This window comes from Camellia sinensis, chromosome 8, assembly GCF_055761805.1.
Source record: "Camellia sinensis isolate YWXY chromosome 8, ASM5576180v1, whole genome shotgun sequence".
NCBI lineage: Eukaryota > Viridiplantae > Streptophyta > Magnoliopsida > Ericales > Theaceae > Camellia > Camellia sinensis.
Window position 1 is genome coordinate 134,448,971 of NC_138968.1, and position 11,689 is coordinate 134,460,659.

The window sequence follows — 11,689 nt, forward strand, 5'->3', positions numbered from 1 at the left end:
CTTCAAAGAATTGCAGATTTGTAATGTCCTCCTCTAGTTCTGCCAGGTCATCTAGCCCTTGATTAAGTCCATTATTTCTTGCTACACAGATCTCTGCCCCAACCGAGAGCTCTACTCTTGGTCTAGACCGATTCTTTGAAGTAATGTAACCGCTCAGGTTGTACACAAAATTTGCAGACCCCTCAGACTCTGACTGATCATTCCCGTCTACCTCAACAGTCGACCTAATTCTATCTTCGATAGTCACAACAACGAGTTCAGGTTGGGTTTCAGAGATGTCTAACATGCACAAGTCACTGCGGTCAGGAATGAACACCTCCGGCTTGGGTAGGTGGGAAGAGGTGATATATATGCTAGGGTCATATGACACAACTCGAGTTTGGATGAAGTTGATGCGTTTGAGAGGTGGAGCTTGGTTATGTGGGGGGAGTGCGTTGGTTGTGACATTCGGTTTCTCTAGAGGCACGATCACCCTGTTGTCAATGAGATCCTGAATCTCATGACGCAATCGAAAGCACTGGTTGGCTTCGTGACCATGCTGTCGGTGATAGGCGCAATACTTCGCCGGGGTATGGGAAGGAGGATGTTTTTTTGGTAAGTGCCGCGACTCTAGGGGTTTCAAGTGCCCTTTCTTGATCAAAACCCCCAAAGCTTTGGACAAAGGCATGTATAGTGGGGTGAAATTTCTTTGGCCTCTGGGGCATATCTGGCTGTTTGCGAGCTACTTCCGGACATACCGGTAAAGGGTGTAGCTGCGAGGGTTTTGGAAAGGGTGGTGGTGACGATTCCCACATCTGAAGATCTGGCAGCTGCAGCACTGCTTATGCCTGCATTCGTACTGCGGTTGAATGTCCTCTTGGGATGCTCTCTCTCATGGTCAATCAAACCTTGTTTCATTGCGTCCTCGATCTGCACCCCAATCTCATGTAAATCTGCAAAGGTGGGTACGGGGAGAACGATCATCTTTTGCATGAGCTTGGGCTGGAGGTTGCGCACAACCATCCGAATCTGATCTTTATCAACGGGCCTGATGGTCATCATCGAGGCTTTAGCACTCCAACGGGTCACAAAATTGGAGTAGCTCTCCTTCGGTTCTTGCCTAGTGGTCTTGAGATCACGAGTTGAGACCTCGATCTAGGTATTATAGTAGTATTGAGCTATGAAAGCCTCAGCCATCTCCTCCCAACTTCTCTTAACGGAGTCCTCCAGTTTGCATACTAAATTGCCGTTACACTCGACAGGGTCCGGCCAAACAGGGAAAGCTTCTATAGTCTAGTGAGGCCCATTGGCTTAAAGATGTCTGAAAAACAGCCGCAAGTGCACCATAGGATCTCCAGACCCATCGAAGCGATTGATGTGCGGCATTTTAAACCGGTCTAGCAGCGTCACGACCGAGTCGGTATATCCATCCTCTATATCTGGAATGGATTTCACACCTTGAGACTTCTTGAAAAGCTTTTCTAGCTTGATCACTTTTAGCGTCGTTGGATCCACGTCGAACTCAAATGGTGAATCAACTAGATTGGGGGCGGAGCTGGCCCCGTTGGAACGTCCATATTTTCTTGGACATTAGCGGTCTCTCTGAGTATGGGAACTCTTGGTGGGGGAGGAGCTGGGTGCAAAGCAGATGCTCCGATCTGCTGCTGTAGCCTTGCAATTTACTCTGCCTGTTGGGCCATGACCTCAGTCTGGCATGCAGCCACTTCTGCTTGACGGGCAACATCCTGCTGCGTAGCTTGCATACTCTCTTGAAGGGGACGCATCATCTCTTCCATACCTGCCATACTGTACTGATCTATTTGAACAGCCGGTATATCTGCCTCTGTAGTAGAAACTGAGACCTCAGCATGACTATTCAAGGACCACTAATCTAGCAACCTCTGTACTGATACACTGCGCCTTTTCAACCTTCATCTAGTAACCGGGGGTAAAGAAAGAAACACTGCTTGTCCGTCTATCAGATCCCTGGATCGATTAAGTCTTCGACCTCTTACCCAGAGTGCTTGGGGAATATCTGCTTGGTCGGATGCAATTGTGCTAAACTACCTTGCAAAAAGATAAATAAAGCATAATAAGGAAACAAACAACTCGAACATGCAGTGTGCTATGTTATAAGCTAGATAAATTAAAGACAACACACAGTTGGAAAACACAAGCTAAAATAACTGTTCTTAACCATTGATCACTGTTTCCCAAATTACTGCCCCAAGATTGAATTTGATACCCTTAGGTAAAACTGATTTCCCAAGTACTGATGCCCTCAGGCCTGATACCCAGACTTGCAGACTGATACATACAACCTGTCGAGACACACTCTAAAAGCACATATCTTGCAAGTGAGAGCCAAAAAACCCCTATGTTGGGGTAGGGTTTACCTGTCCTGTTTTGTCAGGAGCTAGGGTTTCATTACGCACGCAACGGTTTCAAACAACCTACAACCGGGTAAGTAACCTATCCTAGTTTGGAATAGTGACTATGGATTCCGATATGCACTAGGTCGAATAGTCAAAAAGGGTGCCTCGGTAACAACCGAGGTTTGTGTTCCCCTCGTGGCAGAGCCCGTAACCGGTCAATCTTATGTCATGCAGCCTCAGGCAAATCGTTCAGGAATAGCAGACGGCGAACACGGTGTCTTAGGCGCACCAATGCAAATGTAATGCAAAGAAACACACAAGTGTAGTCAAAATACGATATCATGAGTTCGAGTCAAGTTCTCTAACTCCCCAGCAAAATCGCCCGAAACTGTAGACGTGCTCCCGAGAACTCCCCGGGCTCTGCACCTGCGAGGGCGTGAAAGCCGTCTTCTTCTGAGCTACTACAGTTCGTACTCAAATGTCACAGTTCTGAATCTAATCTGACAATGTGCGATGTGAGATCGATAAATCACCAAAGAGTTCAAATCCGGAAAATTGTTTTGGAAAACTAATTTTTATAATGAAGTGCCAAACATGGACAGCTTTGCCAGATACAGAGTCGCCACCTAAATATTTTATTTTGGGACAATTTAGGAAACCCTAACTCATGCCTAAGGCTACGTGTCCGTCATCAACAAAATTGCCTCGGCTCGGGAACTTGGGTACGAGAGGGGAAGGTCATGCAATGAGCACCCCCACTCGCCCGATCAAAGATCGGCATGTTCTAAGCATGATATTTTGTTTTTGAAAACACATGTGCTCTTATTCCAGTTAATTAGCTAATCTTACTACGTGATGCGCACATCATACAAGTATAGACTAGATCGCCTAATTTGGAACAAAACATTGCATATTTGTTTATGAAAATGATTTGGATTTTGCCACTGGCAAGTAGGCTAAATCGGGGATTTTGATGAATTATTCCAATTCAAGCAATCCAACCTTCACCCACAGGCATTCAGGCAGTTATATCAACTAAGCAATTAGCCTCACGGCAAGCATGCTTTCATGGCAGTCAATAACACACATGTAGTATGCTAAAGCGTAAACACCCACAGTGTACTCCGAGCCAAAAAAAAAAGAACTAGTTAGAAATCATGCATGATCCTAATTCATGTTAAGATGGCTAATGTAACACATGCAAAAATGCAGCTAGAAATAGGCTCGACCATCCTAAAATGTCATGTGAAATACAACTTGGTACATGTATTCAAATAGAAATGGAAATACAATGTAGTTAGTATGATACGCCGAGCCCGGTGCATGCAAAACAGATGAATAGATGCACGCATGCAAGCATAAGGTATGCTAATCGAAATATACCCTAAAACTAACCATCATAGGCGGTTAAGTAAAAGGGAGAAATAAATGGGGGTTGGAAGACATGCATCACACACACGCACGCTTATTACAACAGTTGGCCCTCTCAACGGAGGGTCCGAATAAGAAGCTAACTAGCTAATCTAAGCTAATTAAACTAGTTATTACATCACAATGAAGCTAATTAACTAATCCTAGTTTACTAACTATTACAAAATAGCCTGAATAGTTAAACGCATTAACTATCTAAGTACAAAACAAAGCATAGGCTAGCTATCAAAGCATGGCAGCTAAGGAAAGCAATAAAGCAAGAGCCTCGAGGCGAGGAGTTCATGCATGCTCGGTCACTTCATTCAGAAATCCAACGCGATGCCCCGACTTGCCTCTGTTTGCGACTATTCTCAGAAACTTGCACCAAGCTCCAGGTAGCTTCTAACACATCTTGGGAACTTATGGGAGGCTGGCCGACCAGTTGTTGCTCTCTCTAGCCACCTACCGACCACTTTTTGCTACTGTAAACCAGAAAAAGTGGTCGGCCAGCTAGTTTCTCAGGCTGGCCGACCAGTTGCTGCTGCATTTGTCCACTTTGCTACAACAAAGAGCAGGAAAGGGCATGTCAATGTATTTGCAAGGTATGTGTGCACAACCAACCTCCCTATCATTTCATAAGCTCAAGGGAGTGTGGTTCTCGACCCTCGGGCCACCAATCATGCATCTCGATGCATGATGGCCGAAAGGTGAAGTTGCACAATTCAATATGAATGCACAAATAAACACATAAAGCCTAAAACTCTGTCATGTATGATCAAGAGTGTCGGCGACCGAGAATTGAGGCACGTTTCATCACTTTAAGTATGAAACGTCCCTCGTTTCTCGGGTTTAAACTAACACCTATTCCAAACAAAATGCAACACACGCATGGCATACACAATGCGACTCAAGCATGCAAACATGCAATATGACTTGAGCATGCAAACATGCAATGCAACATGAACAACCATGCAAACATGCAATGGACTAGCATGCTAACAACATGCAAGGCAACATAACGTAGCATACTCAATGCTCAATGGCATGCATGCTCAATGCAAAGCAACTTAAGATTCTAAATACAATGTAATGCATGCATGCACAATGCAATGCAACAAGGGCCACTTATCAATGCTAGGGACATGCATACTCAATGCAAAGGACTACTTGGCATACACAATGCAAAGAACTACATGGCATGCGCGATGCAATGTAAGATGGTATACTCAATGCAATAAACAATATGCGTGCACAATGCAAACAACATGACATGCACGATGCGATGTGACATGGCATGTACAATGCTCAATGGACTTAAACCAAAATGGGTAGACCTCAGTCATGCCCAAATCAGTGGCCATAACACCAAAATAAAGGTACAAAAGGCAAGGCATGCATGCACAATGCATTGACCAACCAAGTAAGCCTAAGAGCACAACCCTCAAGAAGGCTCAAGGAGTGACAAATGTAGAAGTGTAACAACACTAAATGCACCAAAATTAAGTAAGAAATGATGCTAAATCATTCAAGCAAACACAAGTATTTTATGCAAAGGTCCTAAAGCATGAAAGCTATTAAAGGGGACTACAAAGGAGGCATGCAATACATGGCAAATATGCATGAACCAACCATAAACAGAGCTCAAGTAGGTCTAAACATGGCCCAAAGCATGCTAAGTTAGGGGCTTAAAGGCCTAGACAAGATGGCGTACATGCTAAACCATAAGTAAGGCAACAATGCACAACACTTAAAGGCATTCAAAGCATGAAAGAAGTGGGAACATGGAAATGCTATAAGCTCTGAAATGAAGTATTAAATGATGCCAAATCATCTAAATAGCTCAAAGATAGCATGCATGAGTCAACAAAACACAAAGTTAGCAAGGCCAATTGTACTACAGCTATACAAAGCATGAAGGATATGGCAAAGGAAACCCAAAGCAGTCCTAGAACATATCAAAATGATACTAAAACATGCATAGAAGGAAGCCCAAACAAGCTAGCATGAAGGGCATAAGGCATGTTGCATACAAGGCAAATAGGGTGGATTATACTACACCTATTAAGACTAAGCATGGGATGACTTAACCAATAAAAATCAGAGTTATATCATGGCAAGATAACCCCAAAAACACATTGAAATGATGGCTCGCAAGCTAAGGCATGAAGGCATACTCAATGATTCATGTTAAGGCATAAAGGGGCAAACCGTCCAACGCATTGAATGAGTGATAAATGCAAGTGCATGACCATGAAACATGAACTGAAATCACATAATAAATGATGTCAAATCATTCAAATAGGCCAAGTAAAGCATGCTAGTGGTCTTGGTGCACAAAGCTAACAAGCTAGATTGAACCATGGCTATACAAAGCAAGTTATGCATGGCCAAAACAACCAAAATCAGAGCTAGAGCATGCTAAAACATGGACAAAAGATTCTTGGAGTTAAGCCAAAAGCATGCTAGAATGGCATGTTAAAGCATGATGGATGTTAGGCTATTTCATGGAATTGCACTACAAGTGCATGAGGCATGCAAGGGGTGACCAAACTAAACCCTAACAGAGGTATGACATGGCAAAACATCACCAAAAACATGCTAAAATGGACTCAAGGCAAGCTAGAATGACATGCTACTTCATGAAGCATACAAAGCTAGTTTGTGTGATTTATACTACAGGCGTTTAAACCATGCATGGAGTGACCAAATCAAGTAAAAACAGTGGTATGCCTCAGCAAAATATGCCCAAATACAAGCTAAGATGTGGCCAACATAAACTTAACAGACATGCTCACACATGAGGCATTCAAGACAAGTATTGAAGACACAAGGAGAGGGGATGACCCTCTCCTTTTTGGGACCTCGAAACACCATCCCCACCACTGAAATTCCTCTGGATTTCAGTCGTGAGAAGGCCAAAATAAGGTGGTCTCAAAAGCTCATAAACAAGGCACAAAAGCAAGGCCAAACAAGGCCTAAGAGGGGGTAAACAACCCCAAACACAAAAGTGACCTTAAACAAAGATCTTAAGCACCAAAATTCAGAACTTTTTGTAGTTAAGAGTTAAGCTTAAAACAATATGAAAGTGTGGGGGCCGAATATTAGGAGTCGTACAGATTTTGGAGAGTCGAACATTGAAGGATCAAGATTCGAAACATTCGGCCATTGCCACGGAAACTCGGACTCAACCTTATTAAGCAAGGGGCCGAGTGAAGATTGATTTATTACAAAATATGCCAAATAGGAGGTTGGATTTGGAACTAATCCCGAGGCCCAAAGAAGAAAAGATATAAATAGAAGAGACATCAGCCAGAAAGAGGTATGTGATAATTGTGATGTTAAACTTAGAATGCAAGTAATCTAGAACGAGAGACTGACTTGTCCGTCGGAGTGCTAATTCCACCACCCCCGACGGGAGTGTTTACTTCCTTTCAGGTGCCTATCAGTGGATCACGAGCTTCCCCCAAGATCAGAAGAGTATTTCCAAAAACCACTTCCCCACAACTGGCGCCGTCTGTGGGAATACTCAAGCATATCCATGGCGGACGTGACGGAGGACCCTCTAATAGTCACTGATGAAAACACACAGGTAGACGTTTTCACTCCAACAAACACGTACGGACCGGAGCTTATCCCAGCAAGACTTGTTTTGAACTTCGCCTCACCTTCGACTCCAGAACATGAGGCAATGCAAGTGATCATGGAGCTGGCAAAGTAAAATGAGCAGAGGTTGGTAAACTTGATCGATGAGAAAGAGCGCCTCCGTCAGGATTTGGCTTTGGAGGTAGCAAAATCCAAACAAGCCGTGCCCCAAAATCCCTAGCAACCTCTGAAAGTAGATGATCGACGACCTCGAGCCTGGCTTCAAATCACTGATAGTAGCTCTGACTTATTATCCCCGGATCCCAAGAAGTATGGACGATCTGAAGTTTCCAGTTCCTCCGAAGAAAGTCCGCATATAAAGTGGGCCCCCTCGTTCTACACCAGGCCATCAGAAGCGGTGGCATCTCCCGACACGACAAGAAGGGATAGGTGGTGTGAATATCACGAAGATCACGATCGTGACAGTAGCTATGCCATGAAAGACCTTCAGGAGTTGGTCCGAGATGTTCAGCGCCAGAAACATGCCCAAACGTGCGCAACCAGACCAAGTGTACTTCAGCGGGAATCACCATCGCTTGCAGTCATCCATATGATATATAGCTTGCCAACGCCCTCAGTCGTGCATACAATTCAAACACACCCTGCATCCCAGAAGCAACTCACGCCGGCAAAACGGCCGCATGAAGCTCCGAGTATCACCTTCGACGATTTTGATCTTATCGGTATATCAATCCCCCACATTGATCCACTGGTCATTGAACTACGTGTCAACCGATTTACTGTTGAGCGCGTTCTCATAGACCAGGGAAGTACTTCTGAGGTTATGTATTACAAGACCTTTATCAAACTTGGCTTAAACAAATCAGACTTGTCTCCGGCTCCTTATCCATTATTCGGCTTTAACGCAAATCTAGAATATCTGTTGGGGAAAATCATGCTACCTATCCGAGCAGGTTCCCGAACAGTGGATGTGGAATTCTTGGTCATCAGACTGTCTTTACTGTACAATCTCATCATGGGGCGAACTTGGTTGCATACTATGCGGGCTGTCCCAAGCACCTATCATCAGCTTCTGCGCTTCCCGACAGAATACGACATCGAGCAGATCTGTGGTTCTGAACAATCGGCACAAGCATGCTATCTCCTCTCCGGAAAGACGCCAAAGGATTTGTAAGTTAATTCCATCGAGGTGTCGGATTGTGAAAGCCTCGACGATGTCGGGCAGCTCCCGAATGAGAAAGCCACGGAAGACTTAGACCGAATTGAGATTAATGGCAATCTAGAGAGATTCTTCATGGTCGGCGCCTCCCTGAATCAAGCCGACAGACAGCAGCTAGTATCCTTCCTGCTCTATAACCTTGATGTATTTGCATGGACTCTATATGAAATGCCGAGCGTCGACCCAACTATTTTCGAGCATCGTTTGAATGTTGACCCTAAGTGCAAGCTGATCGTTCAGAAAAGCCGACAATCTGCCGCAGAGCACACTACCACCGTGATTGAAGAGGTTGACCGGCTGCTTGATGCAGGGGCAATCGGGGAAGTTACCTACCCCACATGGCTCTCTAATACTGTAGTTGTGAAGAAAAAGAATGGTACATAGCGAGTCTGCGTTGATTTCACGGACCAAAACAAAGCCTGCCCCAAAGACTGTTTTTCTCTCCCAAAGATAGACCAATTGGTAGATGCTACAGCACGCCATCAGTGCATGGGTTTCCTCGATGCTTACAGAGGGTACCATCAAATTGCCATGCATTCGGAGGACCAGGAGAAAATTGCATTCCTCACCCCAAGAGGAACCTACTGCTATAAGGTTATACCTTTGGGGCTGAAGAACACCGGCGCAACCTACCAGAGACTAGTCACCACAATGTTCAAAAAACAACTCGGACGCACAATGGAAGTGTACATTGACGATGTGGTGGTCAAGTCAAAGGTAAAGAAGAATCATATAGTCGATCTTGAAGAAACATTCGGCATCCTACGTAAATATGGAATGAAGCTAAACGCTTCCAAATATGCCTTTGTAATCGGCTTTGGCAAATTCTTGGGATATATCGTCAATCACTGAGGAATCGAAGCTAACCCAAGGCAGATCACAGCAATCCTGGAGCTCAGCTCCCCCCGATCAGTAAAAGAGGTGCAAAATTTAATGGGGATGGCCGTCGCGCTCAACAGGTTCATCAGCCGTTCGACAGATCGCTGCCGACAATTCTTTCATACACTACGGCAGGGTAAGGCTTTGGAATGGTCCTCCGAATGCGAAGCCACTTTCAACGGCTTTAAGACATACCTCCGCTCAGTACCGCTCTTGGCAACGCCCTCTCTTGGTGACCCGTTCATTATGTATCTGGCAGTTTTCGGCCGGGCCGTCAGCGCCGTGCTGATAAAGGAAGAGCTGGGAGGGCAACGGCCGGTGTATTATGTGAGCAAGGCAATGGTTGATCCCGAAACACGCTACCTTCCGCTGGAAAAGCTCATCCTAGCCCTAGTCATGGCGGTGAGGAAACTGATGCGTTACTTCCAGGGTCATAGCATAGGGGTGCTAACAAACTATCCCCTCTGGTCTGTACTACACAGTGCAGAAGCTTCCGGACGTGTTTCAAAGTGGGCTCTGGAACTCGGCCAATACGACATTCAATTTCTACCCAGAACCTCAATCAAAGGGCAGGTGCTTGCCGACTTTGTCGCCAAATTCACAGGTGTCCTGACCGACTTCAAGCTTGACGAAATTCGACTGAAGCCGAACTGGAGGATTTATGATGGGGATATTTGGCAGTTGTATTATGATGGATCGTCCAATCAGCGGGGTAGTGGAGCCGGAGTTGTCATCATGTGTCCTGACAGCGCAATAATTGAGCAGACCGTCAAGCTTGGCTTCTAAGCATCAAATAACGAAGCTGAATACAAACCCCTCCTAGCCGGTTTACAGAACGCGCACGTTCTTGGCGCTTGGCGTTTGCTTGTGTTTTGTGATTCAAAACTAATGATCAACTAGCTAAAGGGGGGTATGTGGCAAGGAACAACCGCATGGCGGCCTACATGAAAACGGTCAATTCCTTGTTGGCAAAATTCGACCATCATGAGTTGAACCAGATAACATGTGATCAGAACACTCATGCAGATGCCTTGGCTTGCCTAGCCTCCGCCATCAACTCAGAGATTAAACGGATTATCGAAGTAGGTTTCATCCCGGAGCCAAGTATTGGCCCTTCGGACGAAGTCCAGATTAACGTTATAGAATCTGCCCCAAGCTGGATGGATCCCATTGCTGCTTTCCTGTTTTCTGACCAACTCCCAGAGGAGAAGAAAGAAGCGCACAAGTTGTGAAACAAAGCCATGAGATACTACTTAAATCCGCAAGGAGGGCTCTATAAAAAATCTCTCTCTGGTTCATATTTGCAATGCGTGCACCCAAACAAAGTCGAGGAGCTTCTGACTGAGATACGTGAGGGTAGTTATGGTGCCCATTTTGGCGGGCATTCTTTGGCCCATCGAGCTATAACACAGGGGTATTATTGGCCGACAATGAGAGCGGACGCCGAGTGTTATCCGAAAAAGTGTGAGCAGTGCCAGAAGTTCTCCCCACTAACCCACTTGCCTGCAGAAGACCTGAACTCTATTACCAGTCCCTGGTCGTTTGCCTAGTGGGGGCTCGATATCGTAGGACCATTGCCGAGGGCCTCAGGGAATAAGCGATGCTTGATCGTCGCAACAGATTACTTCACAAAATGGGTCGAAGCAGAGGCATTAACACACATTAGAGACGTTGATGTTAAACGCTTTGTGTGGAGGAACATCGTAACATGATTCGGCATTCCAAGAGCCCTTATTTCAAACAACGACACTCAATTTGATTGCGGTGTATATCGTGAACTGTGCAACAAATATGGTATCTGACCGTATTTTTCTACGCCAACTTATCCCTAAAGCAATGGTCAGGCCGAAGCTTCGAACAAATCCATCATGGACAGCATCAAGAAAAGGCTAGAGAAAGCCAAAGGCAAATGGGTCGAAGAATTGCCGAGTGTATTGTGGGCTCATCGAACAACGCCGAGGAGATCAACTGGAGAAACTTCGTTTCCCCTATGCTTTGGCAACCAAGTGATCTTACCCCTGGAGATCGGCGTCCCGACCCTCAAGTCGCAAGTTTTTGATATAGGCGGAAACGACATGATGCTGGCTTTGGATTTGATTCTAATTGAGGAACGAAGAGACTGTGCCCTTGCGTCCATGGCACGGCACCAGCAACAGTTGGCAAAATCATACAATCAATGAGTTTAGCTGCGCCGCTACACACCAGGAGAATTGGTCCTGAAGAA